The 12928-nt window shown below is 43.7% G+C and overlaps 1 protein-coding gene and 1 long non-coding RNA gene across 2 annotated transcripts in view; one reads left to right on the forward strand and one right to left on the reverse strand.

Annotated features, from left to right (window-relative positions):
• CHST8 (carbohydrate sulfotransferase 8) overlaps positions 1-12928 on the reverse strand; it is a 236719-nt gene that overhangs the window by 30159 nt on the left and 193632 nt on the right. The gene's annotated exons all lie outside the window — the stretch shown is intronic.
• Positions 2624-8931, forward strand: LOC310683265. Its single transcript, XR_014514338.1, has 4 exons — positions 2624-2647; positions 2762-2838; positions 4359-4446; positions 8876-8931. It is a non-coding gene; the product is annotated as an uncharacterized lncRNA (long non-coding RNA).

The following is a 12928-nucleotide window of genomic DNA, read 5'->3' on the forward strand; positions in this document are numbered from 1 at the left end:
CGTGGCGACCCAGAAGTACCGGAAAGGGTTACTTCTGGGTTTTGCCATTCGCACATGCATAGAAGTGCAAAATGACTTCATGCACATGTGCAGAAGCGGCGAACCACTACCCGCGTTTGCGCAGATGCGCTGCTGGAGGTTGCGTTCTTTTCATGTTGCGAACGGGCCTCTGGAATGGATCCCGTTGGATACCAGAGGTACCACTGTATTAGGAAAAAAAGTGCTCTAAAAGACTATCATTATTTATTTATTTATTTATTAGTATTCTATAAAATTTATATTCTGCTCTTTTATATATATATAAAAACAAATCTCAAAACAGTTTACAAATAGAATAAAACAATTAGATATCTCAGTAAAAAAAGTTAAATTAGCTATTTTAAACACTGAACAAATACTTAAAATCAATCATAAGCCAAAAAGAGATCAAGACACATATCTGGGTAAGCTTGCCTAAACAGAAACATTTTTAGCAGGCGCAGAAAAGAGTACAGTGAAAGTGCCTGCGTGGTGTCAATAGGAAGGGGGGGGGTCCAAAGTATAGATGTTGCCACAGAAAAAGGTTGATTTCTTACAAGTGTGACATGAGAATTATGTGGCACCTACAACAGTGCCAGTTCTTCAAACTGAACCCTGGGGACATTTTTTGAATAAACAAATTGCAAACTGATGAGAAACTGAAATTGGCAGATCCGTTCATCCCTCCTTGTGTCTGAGATGAGATTTGAATGAGGCTCTTCCTGGCCTCCCATGATGCTCCACAAGCCAAGCGCAGGCCACCCACGGACACCAGATCAGCCCCTCCCCAAGCATTCAACTGGGTATGCAGATGGACACTCATAACAAGGACAAGTGGTGATGTAACTGGCGGTAGCAAAAAGCCTGCTCCTTTTCCTCACAGCCGTGAATGTTTATTTCCCCCAAGCGATCTCAATTTGATATCACTTTCCAATGCTGCAGACAAATCCTTAACCTTTTGGATGTACTCTTTTATAATCCCACATCGCCGGCGAGTCTAGGCAGTGACAAATTGCATTGTTAGACACAGTGGTTTCCTCTCCCTCTGATCTGGCCACCTCAGGTTGCCGGCTCGCTCTCTGCCTATGTAGGGGCAGGAGGCCTGATATTCACCACAGTTTGCTCTTGACAAATGCCATTATAATGTCCTCTAAAAAAGAGACAGTCATTGGTCTGTGGCAAGGAAAGAGCCATTCGGATCAGCAGCACCAGAAGCTTAGCTGTTGAAAGTGATGGGGCAGAGGGGGTCTTGGGGTAATCTCAGAAGCATTAAAGCCGCCTTTGCCAACTTGGTGCCTTTCAGATGCTTTGGACTACAACTCCCATCAGCCCCAGCAAGCAGGTGTACAGCTTCTGCAAATCCGAGACTGTCCCTGAAAAATAAGGACACTTTGAGGGTCTGCTGCATCCATTTTGATGGATAAAGGTGTTCATTTGGTCTAAAGCTGTGTTCATATTGTTCCTTCTTGACTGAACCCTGAGGGAAATTAGAGGGGATTACAAGAGCAGCCATGAAACTGTCACAAGACTATCACCAGCTTAAGAGCTGATGAGGCAAACCGAGGGAGGAAGAGGGGTCTACGCACAAGCTATTAGCCCGAATAGCTGCCAACAAGCTTTTTGCTAATTGAGGTGCCCTTGTTCAAAGATGGCACAGACCTCAGAACACCGGATGCTTGAGGATGTACAACAGGGAAGGGCCTGTTGCCCTCAGTAAGGTAACTGCCCTCCTTCCCTACTTGTGAGTTTCCCAGAAGCATCAAGCTGGCCATTGTGAAAAGCAGGATGCTGGACTAGATGGACCTTTGACCGTATCCATGCAGGGCCACACTGTTCTTAACCTGAAACTGTTCTTAACCTGAAGCACCACTTTAGCTAATGGGGCTTCCTGCTGCTGCCACGCCGCAGGAGCACGATTTCTGTTCTCATCCTGCAGCAAAGTTCTTAACCTGAAGCACTATTTCTGGGTTAGCGGAGTCTGTAACCTGAAGCGTATGTAACCTGAGGTACCACTGTAAAACAAATCCAAAAAAGATGGCTTCCTCTATTCCGTGTACAGAAGCTGATTGAGATGACAATGGAATCTTACTTCAGTACTAGAAAATTGTATCACAAGCAGACTGAGGGAGGGCAGACTGTGCGACACGTCTCTTCCAACAGAGGGGAATGGCCAGGAACTCAGCAGGAGGAGGAGTAAGGGGGCAGCTGTCATTGCCCCACCCCAAGTTTCTTCCACCTGAGGCGCTTGTCACAATATGCCTAATGCTAAGACTGGCCCTGACTCCAGTAGGGCTCTTGCTCCCACAGGAGGCACTGATGGCCCCCAATCTGGTGTTGGGCAGCTTAGGAACCAATCCCCATGGCAGGTTGCCAGGAATGGATAAGACAAGGAAAAGTCCTTACCATCTGCTTTTATCCAGTATTTGCAGAGAGAGGCTTGGGAATGCAGCCCCATGGAATAATAGCGTTGTTCTGAGTAAATCTCCATCCCCCTTCTCTTCCACTTCTTCATTCATCAACAGCACCACCACACCTACTGCTGCTGCTTAGGGCCATCTTTCTCCCATTCAGCTTGTGAGTTTCTCACAGGCCCCTGGATGTCCATGGTGAGAACAGGACGTTGGATCAGGTGAGCTTCCTTTTGCGTTCTGTTTAAGGTCTTCTGAAGTGGGGTGCAGAAGGACAACTTCTGCCGTTTGGGGTGAAACCTCCTGCAAAATGCTCCTCATCTATTTTGATTCAGGGATACCCCTGTGGCTAAAAGCAATGCCAAGGCTGTCATCCATGAAGAAAAACAACTCTCTGAGGTCTAAGAAAGAGGTATGTTTACTATTCTTATTTTAATAACTTAGAATCTATCCATTAAAAAAAAAAAGCAAACCCATTTATTCACATATCACAATGACTTGCGGCAGAGACTGTCTGCTATTTGTTAATTTATTTAGATTAGATGCCGGAATGAAAACCAAACAAACTGTCATCTTCAGACACACTCGGGCAATTAGAATGTTGCATGCATGATAGTTTTATAATTCAAATCAGAGAAACTTACTGAAGTCATAAATTAAGAAGCTCATTACATTCTCAATTGCGTTAATAGGAAAATTCAACTTACTGGTTTTTTAGTGAAGAATTTAATAATAAATCATTGAAAATGTGTCTTTGTCCCCCTCCACCCGTCGTCGTTTATTCTTAATGCTAAGATTGTTATGACATGTTTGCTACCTCTCTTTGTCATTTAAAAGAAAAGGAAAAAGAAAGGAAACATTCAAACTACAATTAAAGGCAGAAATTTGAGTGTTGCCAAGGAGGAGCTGAATAATCAGCCTTTTTCAGATAGTCTGGAGATTTGCTTCCCATGCAATTAGGATATTGGGGAACATAAGCACGTAAGAACATCTTGCCGAAGCAGGCCAGTGACCCATCTTGTCCAGCATCTCGCAATGGCCACCCAGATGCCACAGGGAAACTCTCAAGCATGATTTGAGTATGAATGCTCTCTCCTCCAGTTGCTGACAGGGTTGGTACTCAGAGATAGACTACCTCTGACAGTGGAGGCAGATCTGCTTTTAAAGCCATCCAAGTTGATGGTCATTGGTGCCTCCTGGAGGAGTGAGTTCTATAATTTAACTATGCACTGCTTGAATAATTACTTCATTTTGCATGTCCCACAGAAAACACATTTAACAATCATTTTTGTCCAAAGTTCAAAGTTTGGATTTGGCAGAACTGGAACACAAGAAGATGGAGTGGTTTTCACCAAGTCCCCCACTGAAGCTTCAGAACACCCACAATGCATTGCAACCATTTTATGATGCAGGTGACGCTGTGGGTTAAACCACAGAGCCTAGGATTTGCCGATCAGAAGGTCGGCGGTTCGAATCCCTGTGATGGGGTGAGCTCCCGTTGATCGGTCCCTGTTCCTGCCAACCTAGCAATTCGAAAGCACGTCAAAGTGCAAGTAGATAAATAGGTACCGCTCTGGCGGGAAGGTAAATGGTGTTTCCGTGCGCTGCTCTGGTTCGCCATAAGCGGCTTAGTCATGCTGGCCACATGACCTGGAAGCTGTACGCCGGCTCCCTTGGCCAATAAAGCGAGATAAGTGCTGCAACCCCAGAGTCGGTCACGACTGGACCTAATGGTCAGGGGTCCCTTTACCTTTTTACATAACCTGCTGGCATCTTCTGTCTCACTCAATCCTATTTCTTGCCCAACCCTTTGTGTTTTTTTGATGGATTTCAGTTGCTAAAGTATTCTGGAGCCAAAGTCATAGGAGCCCTGTCCTGCTGGCCACTGAAATGGTCTCCTGTAGGGTTTATTGACTCCACTTTCTCTTACAGCTGAGCAGATCAATTGTATCCCCCATGTGCTGGTGAACTCTGGCTGGAAATTGCAGACGACTCCCCAAGATGAGGCTCCATTTTTAAGGTAAACTGATGCTTAAATTACGGAAGAAATAATTCTTAACCTTTTGCGGGAGGAAGATATTAAACAGAGGAGGTTGCAAGCCTTACAGCAGCAAGAGTTTAGCTTTAATTCAATTTGCTTCATTTCTTTGTGGTCTTTCTGAGACCACATAAATTAGACCTGTGAAACATGAATCCCAGTAATTAGGTACAAGGATAGGCCCTGAACAAAAAGAAGTGGGTCCAAAAGTCTGTCAATTCACAATTTGCCACAGCCCAGTGCTTTTTTTTTCTTCTAAAAAAATGTTTAGGGATACTCTCATTTTTACTCAAGAAAATCACCATTTTATAGTTCAAATCGGGAAAAATAAATACAGTAAATGGACAAAAGTACAAAGATTCACAAAATATTTAGGGGTATGTGTACCCCTGTATTCCCCCAGGAAAAAAAGCACTGTCACAGCCCCTGTTTTCACCTGGTTTTCAGTGCAAAATTTCAAATTCAATATTGAGATCTGTTGAAATAATAACAGCGGAAAATTCCTAATTGGCCAAGCCTTATTTGCAATTCACAACTCCAAAATCTAGGAAGAGATCTGTATGCGGAGAATTTTGGAATGTTCTCTACAAACTGGTGGCATTTGGTTACGAAGCGGTTTGGGGGAGTTGCTGTAATATGCAGATACCGTGAACCTGGGGCTCACATTTGCATTAAGAACACCTTTTAATTGGGTGCAGTTAGAAGATGGACAGTTATTGCAGATGGATACTCCAGTCTACAGGCAAGGTGCCATTTTAGAAAATGACAGCTTTAATCCCACAACCCAGGGCTACATCTCATTGCAATACAAAGTGCTCCGGATATCGTTTCCGTGCTGTCGTAAAATAATTGCTTCCAGACAAGCGGCTCCCCATCTACCTCAGTCCCCATTTCCTAAACTTCCTGTTTATTGTTTGGGGTGACTTTACATCTCATTATTATGTGCTGCAGGTGTGCTCGGGATGATTAAAGCCCAGAAGCTGGCTTTTCGCCCAGCCTAGGATTTAAGTGGTACTTGCTTAATAGCACACGCTATTTCTGAGACTATAATAGCATCAACTCTCAAAGCATCTTCCTTCCCAAAGAAAATAAGCTGGATGTTGGTGAAAGTTCTCCAAGGAAAATGAGAGCTGCTTAATGCTGCCTTGCAGGGAAATTAGATCCTAGCTGAGTTCTAGGATTTCCCTTTTGGAAAACAATCACACCTCCTCTTGCCCATAACCCACGCGAATCAGGCAACGAGGGGTGATTGTTTTTGCTGTAAAGGATTAATGTAGTTGGATTTCTTTCTTTTTTCTTTTTAAGTTATATTGAATTCTTCAGTATACAGTGAACACAATCTGTTCTAAAATGTAGCTCCCCCCCTTTTTAAAAAAGCTAATCAAGCATAGCAAATTTAGTTAGGATGCATATGGAGTTGCAGAATGATCAAATTGCAATTATATTTTCTTAATATGCCAGCAATATTTAGCAATGATTCGAGGGTTAGGGTGGGGGAGTGGGCTGGGGACTTAAAATAAATACTGTTAGTATCCCAGTGACGTTCAAAGAATTGTAGGGTTGGAAGGGAACCAAGGATCATGCAGTCCAGCTGCTGAAATGCAGGAATCCCAGCTAAAGAATTATTGACAGATGGCCAGCCAATTTCTGGCCAATCACAGTGCCCAATCAGTTTTCTCTGATAGCCCACAAGCAGGACATGGGGGGCAACCACCTCCATCTCCAGGTAATGGTATATTCAGTGGCACCCTGATAATAATAATAATAATAATAATAATAATAATAATAATAATAATAATAATAATTTATACCTTGCCCATCTGGCTGGGTTTTCCCAGCCACTCTGGGCGGCTCCCAACAGAATATTAATAATAATAAAAAAGCGATAAAACGTCAAACATTAAAAACTTCCCTAAACAGGCCTGCCTTCAGATGTCTTCTAAATGTCAGGTAGTTGTTTATTTCTTTGACATCTGATGGGAGGGCGTTCCACAGGGCAGGTGCCACTACCGAGAAGGCCCTCTGCCTAGTTCACTGTAGCTTCACTTCTCACAGTGAGGGAACTGCCAAAAGACCCTTGGAGCTGGCATATAATGGACCAGTCTCTGTTTTGTATTTACAGCTATCTCTCTCCAGAATTTCTCAGTGAATCAGGTCCAAACCAAGTTTGTCCCCAGGTGCCACTGAAATAAATGTGGTTAATCATGACTAAATAAGTTTCACTGATTCTAGTAGGAGCCATGTGTAATTCTCCTAGCCTGGATCCAACCTACAGTGGTACCTCGGGTTACATATGCTTCAGGTTACACACACTTCAGGTTACAGACTCCACTAACCCAGAAATAGTGCTTCAGGTTAAGAACTTTGCTTCAGGATGAGAACAGAAATTGTGCTCTGGCGGCGCGGCGGCAGCAGGAGGCCCCATTAGCTAAAGTGGTGCTTCAGGTTAAGAACAGTTTCAGGTTAAGAACGGACCTCTGGAACGAATTAAGTACTTAACCTGAGGTACCACTGTACTGTCTTCACGTGACCATTGGATAAGCTTCAAGTCTGCCTTGATAGAATTACAGATCTGTCATTATGAACTGACTGATATGAACAGAATTCTTAATGGTGTATGATACCACATATATAACAGCTTTGAGGAATTTTCTCCAGAACTGGTTTCAATAGAATAATGAAACCCATCAATACAGATATGCAACCACTATACATTAGAGGTTCATGCCTAGAATTATTTTCCCATTTGATGTCTACAGAAGATCAATACCCTGCAACTCCGTCAATATCCTGTAAATTTTTGATAATAATCCTTTTTGTGAAAGCACAGCCACGAATAATCTTTCAAAGTTAGTTAGTAAGTAAAACTTATTGCTGTGACTTGCTGTTATAAGCAAACAGCGTATTAACCTGGGGGGCGGGCCTTGAAAGAGGATATATATACTGTGTGTGTGTGTGTGTATATATATATATATATATGTCAGCTTTTTAGATGTTGTATTTAGGACCAGCCAATGTTCAGATCCTTCTCTCCCAAATATCCACTACACATATTTAAAGAAAAGCAGGATAGAAGCAAAGTGGGTGTGCTAAGTGAGCAGTTGGACATAAATGGAGAAAATGGGCTTTCAACAGCAAAGGTCAAAATGTTTGTCTGAATTTTGTGCTTGTTTCCTGTTCATATTCTGGAATTACTTGGGGTGATTGATTTGTTATTTCTGTTCCTGTGGGTGTGAAAAGAGAGGGCAAAAAACAAAACAAAAACAAAACAAAACAAAACAAACAACAAAAAGCAACAGTTGAAACGCACACACAAACACACTTCATTTTCAAGGAATGGATGGCTACAATGGCTATTGCGGATGTCTGAAAGAAAACAAAAAAATCCCAAAGCACCCAAATATATAGAGGTGAAAAGCATACGAATCAGGATTCAGGGTGGGCCTCCAAAAGTTTGATAGCCAGGTCAGGTCTGGGATAGTTTGAAGAACAGGCTGGTTCTGCTTAAAAGTCAGGAAATGCATGCATTGATGAAAATAAACCTTTGGCCCGTATTAAAGTGTGCTTTCTCTGTTCAAACAGCCGTAACATTTTAAGATCCTTGAATAGCCACCTTCTCTGTTCTAAACAATCCCTGGCCCAGAAGGCGATGTCATAACAGTTCCTTGGGGCTGCCAGGATGCTCTTCCTCACTGTAACCGTTCCATCAGTCTGTGGCAGAGGAGGGAAGGAAAGGGATGCAGGGCCAATAAATCACTGGAACCAAGAGACCAGCCATTTGGGAAGTCTCCTGTCCTTGAACTTTTCCAGTTTAGATGAGCATAAGAAGAACTTGTAACTAAATAGGAATGGGCAAAACTGTCGATTTTAATTTCTCTTGACTTCTCATTTTTCCAGTATTCGGTTCTCCACATTTGCACACCAGTTTATGATTTTTCATTTTTAAAAGTCCTCATGAAAATTAATCAGCAATTTAGTATGAATGTCTTTATATATCTATCATCTGCGGAGGGCCTTCTGGCGGTTCCCTCGCTGCGAGAAGTGAGGTTACAGGGAATCAGGCAGAGGGCCTTCTCGGTAGTGGCACCTGCCCTGTGGAATGCCCTCCCATCAGATGTCAAAGAGAAAAACAACTACCAGACTTTTAGAAGACATCTGAAGGCAGCCCTGCATTGCAAAATGTGGAGATGTGCACATTTTTAAGGGTGGCTGTGTTTCAGTTTGCACATTGTTTTTCAAAGTGAGTGAATGCAAACAGATTTGAATTTCTTTCCCATCCATATTTTTAACTAAGCACTTGAACTTGAGTTTGCTTTCCCCCTCCTCCTTCCAAATATGATTTGCTTCCTTACCCTTACGGAAGAAAATGCAGCTTCAACTCACGTGATTCCTCTGCCATTTATCCACACAGAGCTTGCTAACAAATAGCAACATGGACAACTGCCAGGCATTGTGGCTGAGGGATGCTTTGACACTTTCTCTGCAAATTTGTCACTTTTTAAAAAAACGTGACAGAGCCATCCCCATCGATGAAAGAGTTGGATGTTCACAGCATGGATTCCTCATTACATGATTTCTGCATGGAGGCAGCAACGTAATCACAGGCAAGGAAGCTGCTTTCTATGCATTGCACACTGTGCAAGTCGTCAGAGAGCCCGGACTATATGGATCGATTACTGACGTTTGTGGCTACCATTCGGCTGTCTCAAAGTGTGCCATAAAAGACTTCCACCATGAAAAAAAAATTAAGGCAATTTCCCCCAGAAGCCCCATACACATTTTGCTTTCTTCCCCCCTAGTGACTCAAGTATCTGACTTTTGAAAGGCCTGTGACAGTTTCATAAATGGCAAAAAGCCCCCTAGAATGTCATGACCTTCTTTTTAATTTCAAACTACGGCACAAGCCTCTGCTGCCTGCAATTAACAGGGAAAGGAAAACGGCACCTCAGAGATGGCACTTCAGTACTTGAATGCTGCTTCCATGCTCCCAATAGCAGGTGGGAAGAGAGAGAGAGAGAGAGAGAGAGAGAGAGAGAGAGAGAGAGATGGTTTGGTGCACCAAAGAGAGTAAGAATTTTCCCCAGACTCTTTTCCTGAGGAAAGGTGGATGCTTTAAGCCTTATAACAAGTTGCATGTGTTGGGTTGACATAAACGACAGACGAGTGACAAGTGTCATACGGGAGGCATCTCCTGAGCATGTCTCAGAGAGTCCCTTTTATTGAAAGTGTTCTTTCATTGCACCCCTTTTTCCCCATTTGGCGATTTTGGTGTGGTGCATGATACTTCCAGCCGCCTGCCTCACATGCAGCACACCTGGAAGCCTGTTTGACACAACAGGTGAAGAGGGACCTATATGGAAAGGCCACAGAGGACCATGTCTGCCCATCACCCTTGTTTCAGCTGGAGATTTAAAGGACCCATGCCTGGGTTAAGATGTGGTAGCCAGGGAAGGAGGTTTCTGTCCATTTTGGTGTTCTCAGTTCCTCATTTTTCCAGTCTTCTCTTCGGTTCACCCCATCTGCACATCAGTTAACTTTTAAAATCTAGTCCACATGAAAATCTGTATAGATCTTTGTGTGTATTTCACCCAATGGGAACACTTATTCTATGAAGTTTCCCCTAATATTACCCCCTTTGTACATTATTTTCACTAATACAAACATTTCCGTGCATTCTTTTTTCTGTTAAAAACTTTTTTTTTGCACACCTGCTTTGCAACACAACAGTCGAAGAAGTGCAGATTTGAAAGGATAGCTGCGCTTCCTTTCCCATGCATTGGCACTGGGGGTGTAAATTTGCTAGGCTCACATTCCAGGTACAGAGGCCGACAGGATGGGAAGGTGCATCTCAAGTCAAGAATGGCAATGGCAGAGCACCCTCCAGTGCACCTGAGGGATGCAAGCTAGTTTAGGTGGGACACAACAGGACTCTGATCTCTGATAGAGAAGAATGGCTGGGCTGGTTGCTGCCACCTCCCTCTGGCATCTGCCTCATTCTGCCTAATGGTAGGACCAGCACTGTCCATTTCTATGGCAGCACCCTGTTAAAGGATTTCACCCCACTGGCCCCACATAATACAACTGTATTTCTGCACCAGGCTTTGCTCTCCATCCTGTTAAGTCTTAAGCTGTTATCTTGGGTTAGTTTATCTGCCCCATTTTATATACAATGATTTAACCTTTCTAATGATGTATTTTGCCTCTTGAAGTTACGATTATTTGCAATTGTTCCAAAGAGATATTTTGAATTGTAATGTTTATATTGTTGCTCATTTGACATATTGAGAGTCTCTTTGGGTACAATTCATTGGAAAAGCAGCAAACGAATGATGAAGTGGAAGCACTCAGAAACTTGGGAGGAAGTAATCATGTTCTCCTGGGTTTCAAGATAAAGAGGCAAGGGAAATCAGGCCCACTTTTTGGTGGGGCCGGGTTGTGGTCCGGCCCCCTAGTGACTCTCCTCAGCATCGAGGGTGGGACGGTGTCCCGCGTCACGCTGGGGGAGACCCTGGTCACGTCAGGATGCCACGTAGCCAATCAGCTTGCCTGGGGGGCGTGGACAGGGACAATTTAAGCCTCAGCACAACTCTGAGGCTTCCTCTTTTAGCCTCACGGCACGGATCTCCTGCCCTCCCTCCCTTTTTTCCAGGTTGCATCATTGGTCTTGCTATGGACTTTGGTCGGTCGCCATTGAGGGGCCTGGTAGGACTTTTTCCACTTGGCAAATTGGCACCAGCCACTTTGTTTTCACCTACCTCGTAGCAATCGTCACAACTTTGTAAGGTTAGGCATTGGAATAGCAATGTGTCGGGGAGGGGAGGCCATCACCTGCCCCTCCATACTTAAGGGTATTCTGCTAAAGGAATCCAGGGATGTGGATCTTGTCTGAAGCCTGGGGAGGGGCTAGGGCCATGCCACGACCCCATCAGGAACCCAGGGGATGTTTGAGTCAATCCACATCGGCGGGGCTCCCCCTACTGGAGGTTTACCCTTACCAGACTTCCTGCAAGGCGGGCAGGAGTCAGATATAGTCTATTGATGCCAATGCCTAAGCCAATACCACTCACATTCTGTAACCAATAAAGTTGTGGTCTAAATTTTTCCCATTAACATTTAACCTAAATTTCTGTGTCCCTGTGCCTTTATTCTCCTGGGGTGGCTTGGGGGCCTTGACATGCAAAACTGAGTGCAGTTGGACATGAACTCTGGACTTTAAGAAGGCTAATTTCGAAAAGCTGAAGTAGCTACTGGATGTGTTTGCATGGTCAGAAATACTCAGTGAGAAGGGAGTCCAAGAAGGATGGGAGTTTATAAAAGGAGAACTATTGAAGGCCCAAACACAGACAATACCAACGAGAAAGAAAAGGGGGAGGCATCTGAGGAAATGGGTGTAGCTTCATAAAGAGGTTACAGATGAACTGAGAGTTAAGGGCATGTATAAGAAAGGAAAGAAAGGGGAAATCACAAAGGAAGAATATAGACAAATAGCTGACAGTTGCAGGTGGGGAGTTAGGCTGGCTAAAGCTCAGAAGGAGCTCAGGCTTGCAAGAGAGGTCAAAAATAATAAAAAGGTTTATTCGACTATGTCCAACGTAAGAGAAAGAGCAAACAAGTGGTAGCTCCCCTGTATGGGGAACAAGTAGAAATGCTATTGGGTGACAGGAATAAGGTGGAACTACTCAACATGTACTTTGCCTCTGTCTTCACCCAAAAGGAAAGTGATGCCCAACCTGGTGATAACAGAATAAATGATTTAAGGAGGGAGCTGCAGCCCAAGATAGGAAAAGAGGTAGTAAGGGAACACCTAGCTACTTTAAATGGATTCAGATCTCCAGGGCCTGATGAGCTGCATCCAAGGGTACTAAAGGAGCTTGTGGGTGTAATTTCAGAGCCTTTGTCTATTATCTTTGAGAATTCTTGGAGAACAGGTGAGGTCCCTACAGACTGGAGGTGGGCAAATGTTGTCCCCATCTTCCAAAAAGGGAAAAGGGAAGACCCAGGTAGCTACCAACCGGTGAGCTTGACATCGATACCAGGGAAGGTCCTAGAACAGATAATTCAACCGTCGGTCTGTGAGCATTTAGCAAATGATGCTGTGATTACTAAAACTCAGCATAGGTTTCTCAAAAATAAGTCATGCCAGACCAATCTGATTTCTTCTTCTTCATGGAATTACAAACTCGGTGGATCAGGGAAATGTGGACATAGTGTATCTTGATTTCAGTAACGCTTTTGACAAAGTCTGCCATGATATTCTTGCGAAGAAGCTGGTAAAATGTGGGTTGAACGAGGTTACTGTTAGGTAGATTCGGAAAAACTTTCTGACAGTAAGAACTGTTCAGCAGTGGAACAGACTCCCACTAGAGGTGGTGGACTCTCCTTCCTTGGAGGTTTTTAAACAGAGGTTGGATGGCTGTCTGTCATGGATGCTTTAGCTGAGGTTCCTGCATTGCAGGGGGTTGAA

This window comes from Podarcis tiliguerta, assembly GCF_965153285.1.
Source record: "Podarcis tiliguerta genome assembly, chromosome: 8".
In the NCBI taxonomy this organism is placed as follows: domain Eukaryota; kingdom Metazoa; phylum Chordata; class Lepidosauria; order Squamata; family Lacertidae; genus Podarcis; species Podarcis tiliguerta.